At 34.2% G+C, this 22006-nt stretch overlaps 1 protein-coding gene across 2 annotated transcripts in view; it reads right to left on the bottom strand.

Annotated features, from left to right (window-relative positions):
* Tk (Tachykinin) overlaps positions 1-14408 on the bottom strand; it is a 471986-nt gene extending 457578 nt beyond the window's left edge. The window contains exons 1-2 of one of the 2 annotated variants that reach the window (XM_069843181.1): positions 14390-14408; positions 5088-5225 (exon numbers count right to left, since the gene is read on the bottom strand). The gene's annotated coding sequence lies outside the window, so the exon portion shown is untranslated. Of the gene's footprint in view, positions 1-5087; positions 5226-14389 lie in introns of those variants that run through there. The other variant, XM_069843171.1, reaches the window with a different exon arrangement.
* Between the last annotated feature and the right edge of the window lie 7598 nt (positions 14409-22006).

Genomic DNA, 22006 nt, shown 5'->3' with positions numbered 1-22006 from the left:
GGAGTACCAAATTCAATAAGAATACTATGTAAAACTTCTCTCTTAACCGAGTCATATGCCTTTTTGAAATCGACGAATAACTGACAGTAGTATTAGTAATAAAAAAACAAACTCAGCACCTAAAATCATTCTTGTTACAACAAATATGATTATTATAAACCAAATTTGTAAAGGAACTCTATACAACTTCTACAACATGACTGACCTTCCCGTGTAACTAGATTTAACGAAATAATATCTGAACCGAGAAAAATAAAATTTCAATGTATGTGCTTAGTTGTACACTAATAAAAAACATAATTGGGCAGATGAAAAAAATCAGTTTGTTGATGAAATAAAGGTCGGTTGGAAGATCCACGCAAAACACCGATATTAATGTTGAAAATATTCAAAAATAGAATACACTGGAAGCAAATATTTGCCAATTTAGTTTTATTTTGTAGTCGATTATTATCGTGATTATACAGGGTGAACCATAAATAATATCATTAATTTCAGGGGGTTAATCTTTGAGATATTTAAAAAAAAAAGTTTAATACAATTTTGCTTTTTTTTTCTTCCTTTTCACAGCGTGTGTTGGAAAGCCGTTGATTTAATCCCCAATATGCTCAGTCAATTTAAGAGAGCAGAGTATTATGATGATGAATGATTGAAAGAATTTTAGTTTTGTGCTTTAAATGTGCAGAAATTTGATCCGAACAAATGTAAAATTTAAAATTCTTACTTACTTACTTACTTACTTATTTACTTACTTACTGGCTTTTAAGAAACCCGGAGGTTCATTGCCGCCCTCACATAAGCCCGCCATCGATCCCTATCCTGTGCAAGATTAATCCAGTCTCTATCATCATATCCCACCTCCCTCAAATCCATTTTAATATTATCCTCCCATCTACGTCTCAGCCTCCCCAAAGGTCTTTTCCCTCTGGCCTTTCAACTAACACTCTATATGCATTTCTGGATTCACCCATACGTGCTACATGCCCTGCCCATCTCAAACGTCTGGATTTAATGTTCCTAATTATGTCAGGTGAAGAATACAATGCGTGCAGTTCTGCGTTGTGTAACTTTCTCCATTCTCCTGTAACTTCATCCCTCTTAGCCCCAAATATTTTCCTAAGCACCTTATTCTCAAACACCCTTAATCTCTGTTCCTCTCTCAAAGTGAGAGTCCAAGTTTCACAACCATACAGAACAACCGGTAATATAACTGTTTTATAAATTCTAATTTTCAGCTTTTTTGAGAACAGATTGGATGACAAAAGCTTCTCAACCGAATAATAACAGGCATTTCCCATATTTATTCTGTGTTTAATTTCCTCCCGAGTGTCATTTATATTTGTTACTGTTGCTCCAAGATATTTGAACTTCTCCACCTCTTCAAAAGATAAATTTCCAATTTTTATATTTCCATTTCGTACAATATTCTGGTCACAAGACATAATCATATACTTTGTCTTTTCGGGATTTACTTCCAAACCTATCGCTTTACTTGCTTCCAGTAAGATTCCCGTGTTTTCCCTAATCGTTTGTGGATTTTCTCCTAACATATTCACGTCATTCGCATAGACAAGCAGCTGATGTAACCCGTTCAATTCCAAACCCTCTCTGTTATAAATGACTTAAATAAAAAGCATCAAAATGCATTAATCATTTAAGTCATTAATTAATAAGTTATTGCTAAAACTGTCCATATAAAGAGACGACACCCCTGATCGCTGGGCGGTTTCTTCACGATGTACATAACTTCTCAAAAATGTAAAAACAAATTAGGTTGGATACACCAACATAAAAAGCATAGTTTGCGCATTCCGTTTGATCAATGTTATAGTAGAAGCATAGTCTGGGTCATGAACTAATGATCCTCTTGAAATTACTAACGCATTCCGAGCGCCATGGAGGCAACTCGAATAAGACACTGCTGCAATAAATTATATTACAATTTTTTTTTTCCAGTGGGACGCAGAAAACGTTTGACGCAAAAACCACGCAATGTAACGGCACATAATTATTGTGAGTTAAAGTAGAGATATTAACTGGGATTTTCAAGGAGTGCTAAAAAGAACTGTGTTTGTATTATCTGGTGACTGATAATAATAATAATAATAATAATAATAATAATAATAATAATAATAATAATAATAATAATGATGATAATAATAATAATAATGATAATAATAATAATTATTATAATAATAATGATAATAATAATAGTAATAATAATAATAGTGCCTATTTAATGTGCTTTTTATATTTAACCTAGGTGTAATGCGGTAAAATGTATCTATAGTAATAATAAATCTGTAGCCAAATTTTTTCTGGTAATTTTCGATTTTCCAAAATTAATTGGTGTTAACATGTATAATTAACCACCCTTAAACCGAAAATCGCTTTTTTGACATTTTTGTTTGTATGTCTGTCTGGATGTTTGTTATCTTTTCACGCAATAATGGCTGAACCGATTTATATGAAACTTGGAATACAAATTACGTTCGTTATAGCTTAGATTTTAGGCTATATGGCATTAAAAATACGTTATTTAAAAGGAGGTTATGAGGGGGCCTGAATTAAATAAATCGAAATATCTCGGTTATTATTGATTTTCATGAAAAATGTTACATAACAAACCTTCCTTTAAACATAATTTCCGATAAGTTTTATTCTCTACAAAATTTTGATAGGACTGATATTTAATGAGATAAATGAGTTTCAAAATTACAATAACAACGCCATCTAAGGCGGTGTACTGAAATAAAAACAGATGACTTCGTCTATAAGGGGCCTTGGACAACAACAATCGAAAGCTATGAAAGATAGCCTAAGAGAATGTTTCTGTGTTTGTATGAAGTAATATCGGAAGCTAATTAATTGTTTAATTATTATTTCACCATTGAAAAGTGTAGTTTCTCTAGATGGACATAATTCTACAATGTTATTACAGTAACTTCTGAAACATATAGCAAGTAATATAAAGTATACACATTAAAACTAAAAGATATGTCAATGTTCATTAAACTATGGTTGCATGTAATAACAATTAGAAACATGTTAAAGGAATTGTCACTGCACCAAATGAGTGTCTCTGGACCAAAATGATCGCATTTTAATTATTTAAATACAATTTAAATTAAGTAACATATTAAACGATTTATCCTTGTATCAAACACGAATGTCCCCTGGATCAAATGTCCTATTTTAATTATGTAATTACTTTATATTCATTTGTAACGGGTGCAGCGGAGCGCACGGGTACGGCTAGTTTTAAATAAAATTGTTCCTAGTTCGTATCTGATTAGTTCCTAGGAGACCAAGAATAAAAGACTAACGTTATAAAGATATTTAAAATGCTGGTACTGATGCCATACATTGACATAATTTCAATAACGTTTGCATGTAGTAAACGTCAATTCTATTCTAGAAATTTAATAAATTCTTTCGAAAATATAGATAAAAAATATTATAATAGTTATTTATGAAACTTGTGTATAACCTCAGTAATTTTGGCACGAGCGAATGTTTAAGTTCACGCCCTAATTTTCACGAGTGTTTATAAATGAAGATTATACAGTGTGTTACATACAACGTTTTATACTATTCTAGCATTAAAATATGAAAAAAAACTATTATAAAACAATTAATAAAGAAATAACATCAGATTTGTAATGATGGGTAGTTTTATATCACGGTCTATGAGGAAAGAGGTTGCTATGACAACAGTGATGTATTAAATATTATAGCATGGCAAATTGTTTCAAAATTTTAACTTTATGGCACAAGTTATGCCGTCATAACAGATTCCATGACGTTTTAGTTGCCATGGTGATATTTTACGTCACTTGTACAATAATGAGGTATATTATGCACGGATTTCATTGGCGATTAAGGCTGTTTTTAATGCTAGGATTGCATAATAGTAATATGCGTTACAAGAGCGGTATGTTGATGTTTTCATGTTCGAGGAAAAGTTTGAAAAAGCGAAACGTAGTTGAGCTTTTTTAATTTCCGACAATTGAAAGAAAACATACCGCTCGTGTATCCTACATTATTTTGTGCGAAGATCGTTTGTTACAAACCTGAAAGAGGAATTTCTAATTAGTTGCAATGAAATCTCCATCTTGGTTTCTGTTCAATGACGTCAAATTCGCAAAACAAAAATATCTATCTTTAACATTGTTGCTTTAAAATGTTTCCTGTGTTTACTATACTATAGCAGGCCGTGATATACGTCTGCCTTTTTTCCCCCAGTCTATAAATGCGAAATTAAAACAAACGGTAAGGTTATGTAATGATTTATTTTTCATTTTAATATTTTAACAATATTATTTATATAACATACTGCAGTAATAACATCCGCATCTGGAATCTTGTTGATTTTTTCACGGCTTCCTTAATGTTACTTGTATCAGGGATGCAATAAGTTTCGTGGAGTAGTAGACTTTACTTAATTTTTGCAAATATTTAAAAACAATAATTAACCTTGCAATTTAGGTGAAATTGCAGTGGTAAGTTTCCAATTTATAATTATCACTACGTTAAACGTCTCTAAAAATAATGTGTTAAAAGCCTAAAGCAGTAAAATGAATATGACGCTTAAGTGGTAAGAAGAGGGAAATTGTTATGTGTGTTACGTTGGGAATACTGAATGTGGTATTTCACACTTACCGCGTATTGGTTCTGTGCGGAAAACAAGCAAATACGCACGATCTCGCACAAAAATATTTTTCGTATTTCTTTTAATTCTTGTTAGTTTTACGAACACAATATAATTCCGTAATTTTAATATGTTGCTAGGATAAAATGAAATAAAAGACTAACGCTATTAAAAAAACAATGTACGAACGTCTGCGCGTGATGATAAAATATGCAATGCAATTACAATTTATAATTATTTTCATAATTATAAAATTATTTCCATATCTACGGCGGGTATACTAAACAAATAGCTTTTTCTTTCTTTTAAAGTCGTCATTTGTTAAGCAAACTGTTGCCATGGAAATTTAAAATGCATATTTGTGCAAACCAAATTGCTGCGGAATGAAACGTGAAAGCTTTAAAACAAGTGAGGGTGATCGCGTGGCATGGCCTACCTTGTTGCTGTCGGAGTCCGCGCCCTCGTCAGGTGTGCCGGCAGACTGGTCGCGCCGCCTCTGTGCACGCGGCCTATACCTCGCGCAGAGCGACGCCTGGGCCAATCACTGCGCGCCGCTACCACCCACTGCACTCGCCTGCAACCAATCACGATGATGCAGTGTGAAAGAAGGTCATAAAAGCATTCGTTCTAACTTTTTATTTAAAATGTATCGGTTGTCGCCAGATGAATCAACTCCGACCTTTCGGATGTCCGCCTGACTCCTTGCCTCCACCTGCAGCATCCGACGATAGTTAACTGTGTGGTCTAGACCATCGGGCGGTACGGGGTTCGAGCCTGGGATCATAACCCATACCACTCCTTGCAAAGCATTTCGAAGATTTAATCATTTATGTATTACTGAGTGTGGCCATGTAGGAAGTGTAAAACTGTAAAATAAACTTATTAATTTTTAAAATAATACAGGGTGGTTCAAAAGTCGCTATCCATTTTGTTAAAAATGTGTACCAGAATTAATTAATGTATGTAAAAAAATTTAATATTGTTAAATTCATGTAGAATACCACCACAGAAATGCTGTGTCGTCTAGACCATCAGGCGGTACAGGGTTCGAGCCTGGGGTCATAGCCTATACCACTCCTTGCAAAGCATTTCGAAGATTTAATAAGTTATGTATTACTGAGTGTGGCCATGTAGGAAGTGTAAAACTGTAAAATAAATTTATTGTGTTTGAAAATAATACAGAGTGGTTCAAAAGTCGCTATCCATTTTGTTGAAAATTTGTACCAGAATTAATGAATGTATGTAAAAAAATTTAATATTCTTAAATTCATGTAGAAGACCACCACAGAAATGCTGTGTGGTCTAGACCATCAGGCGGTACGGGGTTCGAGCCTGAGATCATAGCCTATACCATTCCTTGCAAAGCATTTCGAAGATTTAATAATTTATGTATTATTCAGTGTGGCCATGTAGGAAGTGTAAAACTGTAAAATAAACTTATTGTTTTTGAAAATAATACAGGGTGGTTCAAAAGTCGCTATTCATTTTGTTGAAAATTTGTACTAGAATTAATGAATGTATGTACAAAAATTTAATATTGTTAAATTCATGTAGAAGACCACCATATAAATGCTGTGTTGTCTAGACCATCAGGCGGTACAGGGTTCGAGCCTGGGCTCATAGCCTATACCACTCCTTATAAAGCATTTCGGAGATTTAATAATTTATGCATTATTGAATGTGCCCATGTAGAAAGTGTAAAACTGTAAAATAAACTTATTATTTTTGAAAATAATACAGAGTGGTTCAAAAGTCGCTATCCATTTTGTTGAAAATTTGTACCAGAATTAATGAATTTATGTAAAACATTTAAAGTTTAAATTGGAACTTTCAAGTTGCAGAAACCTGCAAAAAAAGTATTCTCATTAATCCACTCGTTTAGGCGATTAAAGAATTTTCTACCCTTTTCCATGAAAAAAATGTCAGTGCAAACACTCGTGATGCCCCACTTCGATTACTGTGATATTCTGCTTACTGACCTAAGCGTTACTTCGACGCAGAGACTACAACGTGTTCATAATATGTGCGTCCGTTTCGTTTGCAATATTCGCCGGGCTGATCACGTAACACCATCCCTCGAAATGTTGTCCTGGCTCCGTCTAGAAGATCGTAGGAAAATCCACTGTCTTTCCCTTCTCTTTCACATATTGCATTTCTCCACTCCTGTCTATCTTGCGTCTCGTTTTCAAAATTTATCCACCCATCATAACCTAGACACACGATCACAACACTCCTCAATATTATCCATTCCCTCCCACCGAACATCCTCATATTCATCTTCTTTCACTGTGGCTGTTCCTCGGCTTTGGAATTCCCTACCGAGTAATGTCAGGGACTGTCAGACATCAAACTAATTTAAGAATAGACTAACGAAATATTTTTCTAACAATTCTTGTTAACAATAATAGCTGTTTCAGGTTCCTTAATGTTTAATGGTTATATATACCACAGATAAATATTCAAATTATTTCATTATTATTATTATTATTATTATTATTACTAGCCGTACCCGTGCGCTCCGCTGCACCCGTTAGAAATAAATATAAAGTAATTACATAATTAAAATAGGACGTTTGATCCTGGGAACGTGTTTGATAGAAGGATAAATCGTTTAATATGTTACTTAATTTAAATTCTATTTAAATAATTAAAATGCGATCATTTTGGTCCAGAGACACTCATTTGGTGCAATGACAATTCCTTTAACATGTTTCTTAATTGTTACATGCAACCATAGTTTAATGAACATTGACGTCATTTAGATTTAATGATATATTTTATTTTACTTGTTATAGGTTTCCATTGAATTATGGTAATAACTTAATTTTAACCCTTGTTTTCTACGTATTCAGTAAATGGCGCTTGGCCCACTATGGTTCTGAACCCTTCAAATAACTTAAATAACTTAAATTATATTATATTATATTATATTATATAAAAATGTGTTGATAACGGATGTACCCCGATAAGTAAGTTTTTAATTTGTTATGGGGACTCTTGAATATCAGGAGGAACAAATTTTATTTTACAACAGCGCAACATAATCTGCTTGGCTCATTGCCCAATATTTTTGCATTGCATTTAATGCATATGTATTTTATGTATTTTAACACGATTCAATTGAGCATAGTTAAAATTTGAATTATAAAATAACAATTCTAACGTACTATTACTGCATACTAAATCAATACACTCTTGTGGTTCGTTAATTTTCTGAGATAAACATTTTAAGAAATACAGAATAGCCTATCAAGTTTTCTGTGCATAAGAAGCTATTTTAATCTTACCTGTCCTCAATTCACTCCGAAGTTACTGTAATAACATTATAGCATTATGTCCATCTAGAGAAACTACACTTTCCAATGATGAATTAATAATTAATTATACAAATCGGTTAATTTAGCTTCCGATATTACTTCATAGAAACGCAGAAACATTCTCTGTAGGCTATCTTTCATAGCTTTCGATTGTTGTTGTCCAAGGCCCCTTATAGACGAAGTCATTTGTTTTTTAATTCATTACACGGCCTTAGATGGCAGTTATTTTAATTTTAAAACTCATTTATCTCATTAAATATCAGTTCTATCAAAAGTTTTTGAAGGAATAAAACTTATCGCAAATTATTTTTAAAGAAACGTTTGTTACGGTACGTAACATTTTTCACAAAAATCAATAATAAGCGAGATATTTCGATTTATTTAATTCGGGCCCCCTTATAACCCCCCTTTTAAATAATGTATTTTGAATGCCATATAGCCTAAAATCTAAGTTACAAAGAACTTAATTTATATTCCAATTTTCATCGAAATCCGTTCAGCCATTATCGCGTGAAAAGGTAACAAACATACAGAGGGACAGACAGACAGACAAAAATGTAAAAAAAAAGCGATTTTCGGTTTCAGGGTGGTTAATTATATATGTTAGGACCAATTATTTTTGGAAAATCGAAAATTACCAGAAAAATTTCGGCTACAGATTTATTATTATTATTATTATTATTATTATTATTATTATTATTATTATTATTATTATTATCACTATTTCTTACCAGTTGTCACACTAACATTACTTATCCAACTTTCATTATTTACTTTCATGTTGTTTTATGGTCTAGATATTAATGTAATAACTATGTAAGCAATTGCATTCAATTAGAATTAGAGTCTGGCTAGGCGGAAGAGAAGGCCTACTAGCCTTAGCTCTGCCAGATTAAATAAATAATTTATTATTATTAATATTGTAAAATTCATGTAGAAGAATATACTGAGTCCTTCTGGGCTACCTCCAAGGGGAGGCAGTTAACAAAATTAAAAAAATTAATATAGGACACACTATGACGTAACAGGTACATTGAGGGACGTTATAACTTAGTTGAGCGACTCCAGTTTTTTATAAGTCAAAGAATGCGCATGCTCCAACCCGAAAGTTTTGGTTCATACGTTGATTAGATAATTAGATACGTTTTAGTTCTGCAAACGAATTTTACAAACTTGCCTACATTTGTTCAGATCAAATTTCTGCACATTTAAAGGACAAAACTAAAATTCTTTCAATAATGTATTATCATAATACACTCCTCTCTTAAATTGACTGAGCGTATTGGGAATTGAATCAATGGCTTTCCCAAAACACGCTACGAAATGTTTCATAAAAAAAAAAATTTCGAAAAGAAAACAAACCTGAGCAACTTTTCATTATAGCCTAGGCCTATATATTTTTTTAATGTCTCAAAAAATAGCAATCTGAAATGAATGACATTAGTTATGATTCACCCTATATATAGTGTGTGTGTCCCACACTTATATTAGCCTATATGTATAGGAAATATTTTCGGCCAGTGTATGGGACCGGTGCCCACCCAGCATCGTGATGCACTTGGGGAGCTACGATAGGTAGCGAAATCCGGTTGCGAATACCAGCTATAACGGCTGGGGGATCATCATGCTAACCACACGATACCTCCATTCGTTTGGATGATCGTCCACCTCTGCTTCGGCATGTGGGCGTGAGGCCAGCAGCCGGCTGGTCGGTCTAGGCCCTTCATGGGCTGTAGCGCCACGGATTATTATTATAGGAAATATTATATAGAAAGAATGATGGATGTCACTTTCTTGTCGAAAATGAACCAAGACTGTCAATGCATAGCTTGAGACATATAGAATGTGCATACAGAGTTATTTGGCATTAACACTGATAGTCATTGTCCAGTAATGATAGGAAAATCACAGTTAAGCTTTGAGCGCTAAGCATTTCAAACTTTCAATTGCTTCTCCTGCAAAATGTATTCCAAATGACATCCATCATTCTTGCAGTGGACTCTTCAATTTGTAAATATTACCTTCCCTGTAGACTACATTTGACACGAAAATGGTGCAAGGAAAAATTTTAAAGCACTCAAAATACATGAAAATACAGCAATAACGATTTTATTGTGTTAATAGGTACAGAGGAATTAATTGTGTAAAATTCTAAAACACAGTTCCATTTGTTTTATTTAACATTTTACATATTTTGTTTCTTCTGCAGTCAATTGTTTCTTTTTTCTGTTATATTTAACACAAAGTTTCATGGGGCCGTGACAGAAATAACACTATACTGAAGGCAAAACCAAGAAACAAATGAAGTTACATTTTAGAAGTTCATAATTTCTTAAGCTATAATATAATATAACATATTACTTGTCTTTGTATTTCGATGTATTTTGAGCCTTTAACATTTTTCTGGCAAACATGCAGGGAAGATAATATATTTTACAAATAGATTTCTACTCGTACGTTAAATCGTTACGTATGATAAACACAAGGGTGTACTGTAGATTAAAAATATTATAAAAGTTCTGATTTGCAACAAGAAATGTACATAGCCTATAAAATGTTGGTTTCGTTCCAAGTAATTAAAAATGGCACTCAGTGATGTTCACAAACGCAGGTCTATCTATATGAAAAGTCACCGGCCCTTATGAGGACCATTAGGAAATTAAAGCAGTGTTGCTTCACAATTCATTCCATTAACTAAATGTTTTGCTACATTCGAGTTGCTACAGCTGAAATTGCTTTTTGTAAATAACAACAAATTCCACAGCTTCAAAAGGGGTCCTTCCAGGAACAACCTGCATTTAAATGTCTTATTATAAATCACCAGTTCTCTCTTGTACTGATATAAATAATATCTCTCACTTGATGTTTTGTACTTAAACAAAGCGCTACGAAAAAATGAAGCTGTGAGTGAAAGTAACTTAAATAAAACAGTTCAAAATGGGTGTCCAATAAAGGGAAGGTGCAAGAATGTACAGGATGTGGGTGTAATTAGGAAATCGTATTATGAGAACTTATGTGTGGTGAGTCAATGCAGCTGAATTGATAATGATGGTAACGATGATGATGGTGATGATAATGATGATGATGATGGTGATGGTAACGATGATGATGGTGATGATAATGATGATGATGGTGATGGTAATGGTGATGATAATGATGATGGTGATGGTAACGATGATGATGGTGATGATAATGATGATGGTGATGATGATGGTGATGGTAACGATGATGATGGTGATGATAATGATGATGGTAACGATGATGATGATGGTGATGATGATGATGATGACTAGTGTGTCATTTTTGGAAAAGACTAGTATTTTCTCTGAACAGTACCTCACATAAGCCCGCCATTGGTCTCTATCCTGAGCAAGATTAATCCAGTCCCTAACATCATATCCCACCTCCCTCAAATACATTTTAATATTATCCTCCCACCTACGTCTCGGCCTCCACAAAGATCTTTTTCCCTCAGGTCTTCCAACTAACACTCTATATGCATTTCTGGATTCACCCATACGTGCTACTATTATTATTATTATTATTATTATTATTATTATTATTATTATTATTATTATTATTATTGTTACATTTCATTCATTCTTAGTGATCTGCCCAAAGTCAGGTCTTTCACTGCAAACCCAGCATCCTTCAATCTTGCCTATTTTCTGCTCTTTCTTTTAGTCTCCTCATATGATCCATATATCTTAATGTCGTCTATCATCTGACATCTTCTTCTGCCCCGAACTCTTCTCCCGTTCACCATTCCTTCCAGTGCATCCTTCAGTAGGCAGTTTCTTCTCAGCCAGTGACCCAGCCAATTCCTTTTCCTCTTCCTGATCAGTTTCAGCATCATTCTTTCTTCACCCACTCTTTCCAACACAGCTTCATTTCTTATTCTGTCTGTCCATTTCACACGCTCCATTCTTCTCCATATCCACATTTCAAATGCTTCTAGTCGCTTCTCTTCACTTCGTCGTAATGTCCATGTTTCTGCCGCTATACAGTGTCACACTCCACACAAAGCACTTCACTGGTCTCTTCCTTAGCTCTTTCCCCAGAGGTCCGCAGAAGATGCTCCTTTTTCTATTAAAAGCTTCCTTGGCCATTGCTATCCTCCTTTTGACTTCCTGGCAGCAGCTCATGTTACTGCTTATAGTACACCCCAAGTATTTGAAGCTGTCCACTTGCTCTACTGTCTCATTTAGTATTCGCACGTTTACCTTCTTTATTTTTCCTCCTATGACCATGGTCTTCGTCTTGTTTGCATTTATCTTCATCCCATACTGCTCACAGCTGTCATTTAGCTCCAGTAGCATATCCCTTAGTATCGTCTCCTCTTCTGCTAACAACGCCATATCATCAGCAAATCTTATGTGATTATTAATTTGAAAGGGAAGAATTTTGTTAGAAATCTAATACAAACCTCTAATAGCTTTTGATAGGCTACTATGTAGACTGTATAATTTTTAACTGCTAAGTTTCATAAAATATGAAACGAATAATGAGAGAGAACGGTAGAGAGTAAGAAAGGGAGAGGGAAAAGAGAGAAATAAAGAGAATAAGAGAGAGAGAAAGAGAAAAATAAAGAGAGAGATTTAATGAAAGAAAGAAAGAAAGAAAGAAAGAAAGAAAGAAAGAAAGAAAAAGAATAATGTTGATTTCCCTTGATCCAATTCAGCCATTTTATAAGCTACTATAATATTAAATATAGCAGATATCTACTCCAACCTTGCAGTTTACTTAAATATCTCACTTTTTGGATTGTAATGAATTATGTTTTAGTTAAGTACTTCATTCTACGACAATGATGTCAAAGCAAGCGCATTTTTCTGACCTTGACGTCGTGCGCGGGCAGCAAGCGCTAAGTATAGAAAGAGGAAGGGTTGTGTATATAATAAGCAACCTGTTGGATTAAGAAAACAGTGGTGCACAAACTTCAAACGGAACGTGAAATTTTATGTCGTTATTTTGATATGGCTTCTTTCTGTTTGATATTATCTATATTGTCTGTAAAACAAAAGTACTAACACTGATTTCTTAATATTGCACTTGTGTTTTAAATCTTAATAACATAATAGAGAGTTAAGAAGGAATATTCACTTAAATTCCATAGTAGTATAATATTATACTGTATTAAGTGGATGAAACACATCATTCATAAAGAAAGTGATATTCCAAAGAAAGAGATTGAGTGTGACATGATAAGTTGGAATTTATATTGATGGTATCTTTAGCCTTACAGAAGTAATCAATAAACTAATCAAAACAATATTACAGTACAAAGCAAAGTTACCTAGGTGCTGTATCTGTTTTAAGTGTAACTAATATTACATAAAAAAACTCTTATCGCATTATGCTTTTAAGGTGATATTTGTGAGCGACTTCCTATCATCAGAATATTAAATTATTTTCTCGAAATCTGCTGAAGCTATAGAGCTGACATTTTTACAACACATGGGCACGTATCTTTTGCTTATGACGTAACAGTAGTTGCTTTGTTAATTCATTTCCTTACAAACAATTTCCATGCGAATATTTTCAAAATGTTCAATACACTATCTTCAGTAATACGTATATACGGTATATTAGATTTACGAAAACATTCTGTAAGGCTACTAAATAAATAGGCCTATACCTGAAAATTTGAATAAAAAAATCAAACTTGTGAAAAATGAGCATTAAAATTAAAACTTACATTCTTATAATGCACTTATACTTCTCAGGCAAATCTAAAAAGTAACATGGATACAGTTTTAATAAGTTCTCTTCCCTTTATCTATTGAATCAGTGCTGGCCATCCCTGAATATAGCTCGACCAAGCGGCATGTACCACCTCTTTCGTCTGTCTCTTTCCTTTCCTGTCTCTAAAGCGCGCGCTTGCTCCTGTGGGCATCAATTGACATGACTGTTCTACGACAATGTAAACAAACCTAACCTAACTTACACACGCTATTAAGCCAACGTACACTCACACCTAACCTAACCTGACCTGAAAAAATCTAAAGTGACATAATGCAATATGACATAAACCCTACCACATTCAACTTAACGAAAAGTAATGAAAACAGATGAAAGTCAGTCTGGAATAATTGTGAGTGGCAATGCGGATCTCGACCCACACGTTGCAAACCGCTATTGCCATTATCATCTGTAGGGACATCGCAACAAGCGTGCCCAGATCCTAATTTGGTAACTTCAGCGTTGGCTGAGACGCAAATCTGGGCAGATAACTCCAGTAACAATGGGGTGCATTTCCGTCGAAAACAGCTGTTTTAGGGGCAGGCCCCATTACACTAGCATTAACCCCAATGCTGGCCATTTTGCTGCTTTACCAGGACATAGAACATTCCAGAGCTCTTATCACAAAATTCACTATCTGTGGACAGAAATGTTCAGAACGGAGATATGAAGGACGTACCTGCACGTCATCTGAAGTGTCCCTTTTCTTTGCTTCCCACGCACCACATACTTCTGTGCTGTTTATAGCCTACACCAGGAAAATATGAAAACTTGGCCATTTTCACGCACACGGAAGTGATTTAAAGCAATAACGCAGCCCAATGACCTTCATACGACCTCCCCCTCCATTTCCCTCGCTCGGTCAAACGCTGAAATCATTCTCACCACACGGTAACAATATAATTTACTTCAAGGTCGCTTAAAATATCCCTACCTTTAATCAAAACTTCCCGTCTTCAATGCGAATTATTTATTTTAATCAACTTCTTCACTTCCACACACATGATCTTGTTCAGGTTAGAAATTTTCATCAAATTCTCGCTCGATTACAAATACAGAGGACCCGAGTTCGTTTCTCGGTAAGAAAGAAAATTCATATTTTCCGCCTTGCTGTAAGGCCTGCCCGAAAAGAGTGGATCGCTTATACTGCAAATCGAGTGTTACATAAAATCCTGAATAGATAAAAGAAGCAATGGTTAAAAAAGAATAAATTCATGAGTACCAACAATAAAAAGAATACTAAAATATAGATAAATGGATGAAATCTCAACAAGTAAAATAAACATTTGCTAAAAAAAATAATAAACTATTACAGAATGATATACCCTATATACGCCATAAAGACGGTTGGGGGGCATGGAGGTAGGGCTTCATACTTCTTTGACCTAGACACTAGAATGAGGTGTTGTGGTAGGCACCTCGAGAAAGATCCGGTACTCAAACGACAAAATCCTATCATCACTCGGGATCGAATCCCGAACCTTCCAAAGCATCAGAGAGTGCACAGTGTGACGGATCTGAGTTAGCTCTTATAACGTGCAAACTGTGGTTCGCGACGATTAAAACTGTTGAACTGTTTTCAGAACATGGTAGGGGTGATAGTAGGAGGAAGAAGAACAAAGTGCGTAAGATTTGCTGATGATATGGCGTTGTCAGCAGAAGAGGAGACGATACTAAGGGATATGCTACTGGAGCTAAATGACAGCTGTGAGCAGTATGGGATGAAGATAAATGCAAACAAGACGAAGACCATGGTTATAGGAAGAAAAATAAAGAAGGTAAACGTGCGAATACTAAATGAGGCAGTAGAGCAAGTGGACAGCTTCAAATACTTGGGGTGTACTATAAGCAGTAACATGAGCTGCTGCCAGGAAGTCAAAAGGAGGATAGCAATGGCCAAGGAAGCTTTTAATAGAAAAAGGAGCAACTTCTGCGGACCTCTGGAGAAAGAACTAAGGAAGAGACTAGTGAAGTGCTTTGTGTGGAGTGTGGCATTGTATGGGGCAGAAACATGGACATTACGACGAAGTGAAGAGAAGCGACTAGAAGCATTTGAAATGTGGATATGGAGAAGAATGGAGCGTGTGAAATGGACAGACAGAATAAGAAATGAAGCTGTGTTGGAAAGAGTGGGTGAAGAAAGAATGATGCTGAAACTGATCAGGAAGAGAAAAAGGAATTGGCTGGGTCACTGGCTGAGAAGAAACTGCCTACTGAAGGATGCACTGGAAGGAATGGTGAACGGGAGAAGAGTTCGGGGCAGAAGAAGATATCAGATGATAGACGACATTAAGATATATGGATCATATGAGGAGACAAAGAGGAAGGCAGAAAATAGGAAAGATAGGGGAATGCTGGGTTTGCAGTGAAAGATCTACCTTTGGGACTGGTACAATTTTTTGTTACTTAGTTTATGAAATCTTCAGAAAATTTTAATAAATATATTATGAAATTTTTCGTGGCATAGTTATTTCAAAATATCTTTAAAAATTTCGCTTTCTATTCATTTTTTTAGATAGGAAAAGTAATTATTTGAAAGACGAATATTCATTTCAGAAGTGCTGCAAGAACAAAAGATATTCTGCTTTTTTATTTTGGTGTCCTCTGACAATGAGTGGTAGAAATTTCATTGCTGCCAGAACTAAAAGAATTGAATAAGTATGTCCATGTACAGTAATGTTTAAATAGTACAGATAACCCAAATAATTTCTAAAATAAACCTCCTTTCCTTCTTAACTGCAGTAGAAAAGAAAGAGAATTCCACGTTAAGAAAAAGCATTGCGCATATGGGGCTATCCACTCAAATGACCAGTTGCCATAGAAACGCGTACCTACCACATAGCATCTACATTGTACTAGGCAAGGCCCATAAAACTAATCCTGTTTCTTAACGTGGAATGCTCTATAGATTAATTCAACAGCCAAAAGTTCCTTTATAAACATTTTAAAAAGCTACAGTCATTAGGACCATATCTATAGCGAACTGATTTTAGTTTTTTTTTATTATTATTTTTCATATACTATAGAGAAGATTTAACTTTAAAGTTCTTGTCTCATGGTTAGAATCTAAAATCCTTCGTAAGTGTCTCAGACTTCCTGTTTTTTCAGACAATTTTGCCGTCTTTCTGTTGTTTTCTCCTTCATATTGCTGAACGTCCCCTGGGATGGAGGTAAACGATCTCTTCCGAGAATCAAACACGGACTTGTGATCGGTTAAAGGTCTGGATCAAAGCCACGGAGCATCTCCAGGTAATAACAGGAGATGATGGCGATTAAGAATTCACCAGCTACGCCTGGGTTCGATAACGGAACAGAGTAACAGACGAAGATCGGTAACTGTACGATCTACACAGAAATTATAACGGGTGTGCCATACATGCTAACACAATTACATAGCTAATGACGAACGAGGAAAGATAGACAAATGACAGTAAAAAGGATAAGAGAAAGGCGAAAAGAATAAATAACGAAAGAAGGAAGAAAGGAGAAGTAGGTGAAGGAAAACTATAAAATGATGAAAAAATGAAATAGTAACTAAAGAAGAAAGTGAAAGAAATTAAAGAATAACTAAAGAAAAAGCGTGACAGATAAAGTAAGAAAAATGAAAAGGGTACTTAACTGAAGAAAAAATTTAAAAAGGATGTTGCTGTTCCAAAACAGGTTTGAATGTCACTCACAAGTGATACTAACAAGGCGTCACTTATAAGGCAACTAGGTCAGGAGATAATGGGGTAGGGTGGCCAGTTCCTTTTGTTCTTAATAAGGATTAAAGAAGGAAAATGAAAAAGAATGTGTAAAAGCGATGAAAAAAATAAAAATGAAAAAGTTACTTAAATAAAGAAAAAAATATAAAAAAAGTTGAAAGAAAAAAAGTTAGCCTACTAGAAAGTATAAGAAACGAAAGAAGAAAACTGAAAAATTAGCAAAGAAAAATTTGTAAAACAAATTAAAAAAATAACTAAAGAAAAATATGTAAAAGAGATGAAAAAATGGAAAAAGTTACTTCAGTAAAGAAAAAAGTGTAAAAAAAGTTGAATGAAGAAAAGAAAAGAGTTTATAAAAAGTGTAAGAACGAAAGAATAAAATTGAAAAAAGTAAGAGGTTAACTAAAGAAAAATGTGTAAAAGAAATTAAGAAACAAAAATGGAAAAGTTACTAAAGAATAAAGTGTAAAAAATATGAAAGAAAAATGGAAAGGTTGTTTGTTCTTTAATCGACTGTCCTAAGACAGATCTGAACCTCCTAAGTGACAGCAATAAGGCAACTAAGCCAGGAGATGATGCGGTAGGGTGTTCAGTTTCTTTCCCCCTCCATTGCATACATCGCCGACTAGCTACATTTTACACTGGTCAGACTTCAGATGTATACAAACAATTGTTCTTCCTCTGACACATATCGTCAAGTGAGATGTACTGCCTGATAATAGATGTACATATCAGCCAGAACCTCAATCAGAGGATTATTATTATTATTATTATTATTATTATTATTATTATTCCTCCTTTGGCAGCCCTGATCTCTCACAGACGGGGATGACGTAGTATCGCCAGGTTTCCAATTAAGTTGAATTTCACAGAGGGACGCTGATCATGCCTTGGTGGGTGTCACGCTCAGCGAGGACGTAGGGAAGAAATTATTTGCTTTCTTGTATTTCATCACATTTATTTATTCATTTGTTCAATTCGGACATTTTATTTGTTTGTGTCAACATACAGTAAATTCTTTTCTTAAATAATGTTTCTCTTACGACATCCATTGTTTAATTTCTTAGTTCATTTGTTTGTTTCGTATCTTATTTTATTCTGTTCTAATTTATTTATCAATCTATTTATTATTTTCTGTATTACTTTAATTATGTATTTACTTTATTCTTTTCGCATATTTTCTTCACTTTATTGTAGCAATTATCATTTATTTATTTCCATATATTTTTTCTCTGCACACACTAAGTATAATACATTGATTACGAGCTTCCTAATCACAAACGATTTATACCCACGTTGCAGTCATGGCCTCCCCCAGATTACGCAGCGCTAGCGGGCCGTGAAATCCATGGTGACAGACGCGAGTGAAGCATTGACTATCCAGACGTGGATAAACAAACGGAAAATCGCTTTTGTTTTGTACACACGTGTTTCTTTGTACATTATATCTATATGCGGTGTCTATCTCTTTTCTTGTCCTTGATTGTAACAGCATATTAAGTGATTTTTTCACTTGGAATATTTATGCGCATGACATTCTGGAAATCTGGTCACACGTATACTAATACAGTGACGTCATTAAAAACAATAGGCCTTGGAGGACTGAAATTATTATACCTTTAAAACAAAGTAGTTGGGAATCCGCCAGTCCTAATAAAAACACAAAGCTCAATGTCCAGGAAATTGCGGTGACGAGAAAAATGAACCAGGGATCTTTCGGCACACAGTCCGTTAGTCTATCACGGAGCTATTGTGATTCCAAATTTAATAATAATAATAATAATAATAATAATAATAATAATAATAATAATAATATCTCAGTTTATATCTTTCCTTTGTTTTAAAATTGAAGTTTTGTCTGTCGTACATGTCCCTTGTTAGATACTTTGTCTTCTCTCGTTTATCTATTGTTGTTTTAAAATTTGCTTCACAGTACCTTCTCATCCCTTTCTCTTATCTTCTTTCATGTCTTCTGTACTTAGTAGCATTTTTTTCGTCCTTTAAATATCGATTATTTCTATTATTTTTTATTATCCTTTGTATCATCTTTCTAATTTTATATTCGTATTTCTGTTCTCTTGAATCATTTCCGTATTTCTTAATTTATCTGTTTGTCTTGTGATTTTGTTTTATTTTCAACTGTTCTCCAGTTCCAAATTCTAGCTTACTTATTTTTCCTCTCCTAGTTAATTGTCTTACCCTCTTCTAGTACAGTCTAAATTGCCACAAACCGTCTTTAGTAAACCTGACAAGTATCTGAAAGCCAACCGACCGATAAAATGTCATCAATGGCCCAAATCAAATGCATTAGCACTCGATTTTGTGTCAATTTATTCTTCTCTAAGAAACTAATAAGCAGATACAGCCCAAGAGAGAGAAAAAAAAGACTACACTCTTGAGAACTACATCCGTAACCATGGAAACAACTACGTTTTAAAGAGCAGCTACAGGAAACAAATGCAGGCATAAGGCAAAATCCTCGATACATCCTGCAATAGGACATCGAATGAAGCCCACAACCCGGAAATGAGCTGATTTCCAGGACCCGGAACTAACCGCGAATTATTTCAGTTTCGGCAGGTGCCTACTCAGTCGTGAAGCAGCGGTTCTAAACAAGCTTCGATTTAAACAAAATCGCCAAGGGTGCCTACACAATTGGGAGCGCGTGTTCCGTAATGGTAGCCAGCGGCGATGCGCCTGCCGCGTAGTGGCGGCTTCGTCAATCGCGATAGACAAATGAAGGTGTTTATTAGCGCTAAAAATGCAAAATGCTGCAGAAATTTACCATATCGCGTTTTTTTATTGTGATTTTTGTGAATTCATTCAGTTCAGACTTGAAAGCGATGAAGGACAGCAGTGCACTGCAAGTAAACACTCTGAAGTGATATGCTTAAAACTATGTACAGAGTGTGGCAGTTGGAGCAGGCGAATTTCAGCATAGCTACAGTTTTAAGTGACTATAAGGTTTAGAAATATTATAATAACACAGAATATTCCTTAAACAATGAAATTTATTGGTATTTTATTATTTTTTTTAAATGTCACTGGAAATCTGACCACATGGTGTGCTGTTCCTGACAGAGACATCATTGGTTCATACTTTTTTCAAGATGAAAATGAGAGAGTTATTCTTAATTTCTCGGTTTGGAGATAACAAGTGGCCAGTTCAATCCCCAGACCTTACAACTGCTGTTTTTTTCTGTGGGATTACCTCAAAAAAGGATGTTTCAAACCAGATCACACTGTATCCGAGATCTGAAAAAAAAGCTACGGGCATAAGTCCCAGGTTTATAGTAACGTGTTATGAACAATTTCCGTTGTGGACTGAACAATTCTGAACTTTTTTCGTATAATGATGAAAATTCATTTTTTTCGTTTATACGGATTTGTTGATATTCTGACCAGCTGTGTGTTGGTTCGTTAATACATACACTAAACATGCTAAATCTAAGATATTTACACTTTTTTATACTTAAAATTTAGTATTTTCGGCAATGGAATTATGATTTCTATATTACGTTTATACTTCCAATAGGCCAAATATGGATACCGGGTAAATACATCTACAGGGTGTGTACAAAGTATGGACCAATGCTTGTAACTTTCTTATTTCTAATTTTTGAAGAAACTATTTATACAAAAGTTGTAGGGTATCGAAGAAGGAATATTTTGAACATGTTTTCAAGTAGGCCTACTATACTTTTCATTTATAAAGATTGTGCCAAGGAGCCTGTTTTTTTTAATGGCAATATGTACTTATTTTTCCATTTTTGGAGTCTTCAGGTCTCAGTACGTACAAAATCATACTTTGTTTTGCTATTTACAAAATATTTTGTAAAAATTACCTGTTTTGATGTATACTGAAAAAAGAGAAATTTTAATGCTTCCGTACATCAGTTTGAGGAGGCTTTGGATTAAACAATTGCAGACAAAAGCTAATAGAAACAAGTGAATAAAGCTAATAAAAACAATTGGATAACAATAGTTAAACATTAAACAATTTCAAAGACAGATTTATGCCTTGTTTGGTAGTAAATGTGGGCCATTTTGAGAACCTTTTGTAAACTGAAATCAACATATGACACAACACAATGCTAATTTTGGTTTTAATGAGTTTTCTTGCTTTAAATTCCACGTATTGCATTACTATTGCAGTTAAATTTCAATGGTGCAGATCCTACAATGTGACGTCTTTAAATTATAAATTAAAATAATGTTAAAATTGTTAATCAAAAGAGACAGTTAAAAATACTTTATAAATGGCAAAAAATATGATTTTGTGCGTACTGAGACCTGAATAATCCAAAAATGGAGAAATAAATACATGGTGCCATTTTTAAAAAACGGACTCCTTGGCGCACTCCTTATAAATGAAAAGCATAGTATTTGAAAACATGTTCAAAATATTCCCTCTTCGATACCCTACAACTTTTGAATAAATACATTAGTTTCTTCATAAAATTAGAAATAAAAAGTTACAAGCTTGTTCCACAATTTTCTCTCACTCTGTATATTACTTTTCTTACAGATAGCGATTTTTCATGAACACTGCGTAAGTCAACATTCCGTAGACATTATTGCGAATTTATATA

This window comes from Periplaneta americana, chromosome 2, assembly GCF_040183065.1.
Source record: "Periplaneta americana isolate PAMFEO1 chromosome 2, P.americana_PAMFEO1_priV1, whole genome shotgun sequence".
Classification (NCBI taxonomy): domain Eukaryota; kingdom Metazoa; phylum Arthropoda; class Insecta; order Blattodea; family Blattidae; genus Periplaneta; species Periplaneta americana.
The sequence above is the reverse complement of the archived record's forward strand: the minus strand, read 5'-3'. Positions and strand labels throughout refer to the sequence as shown.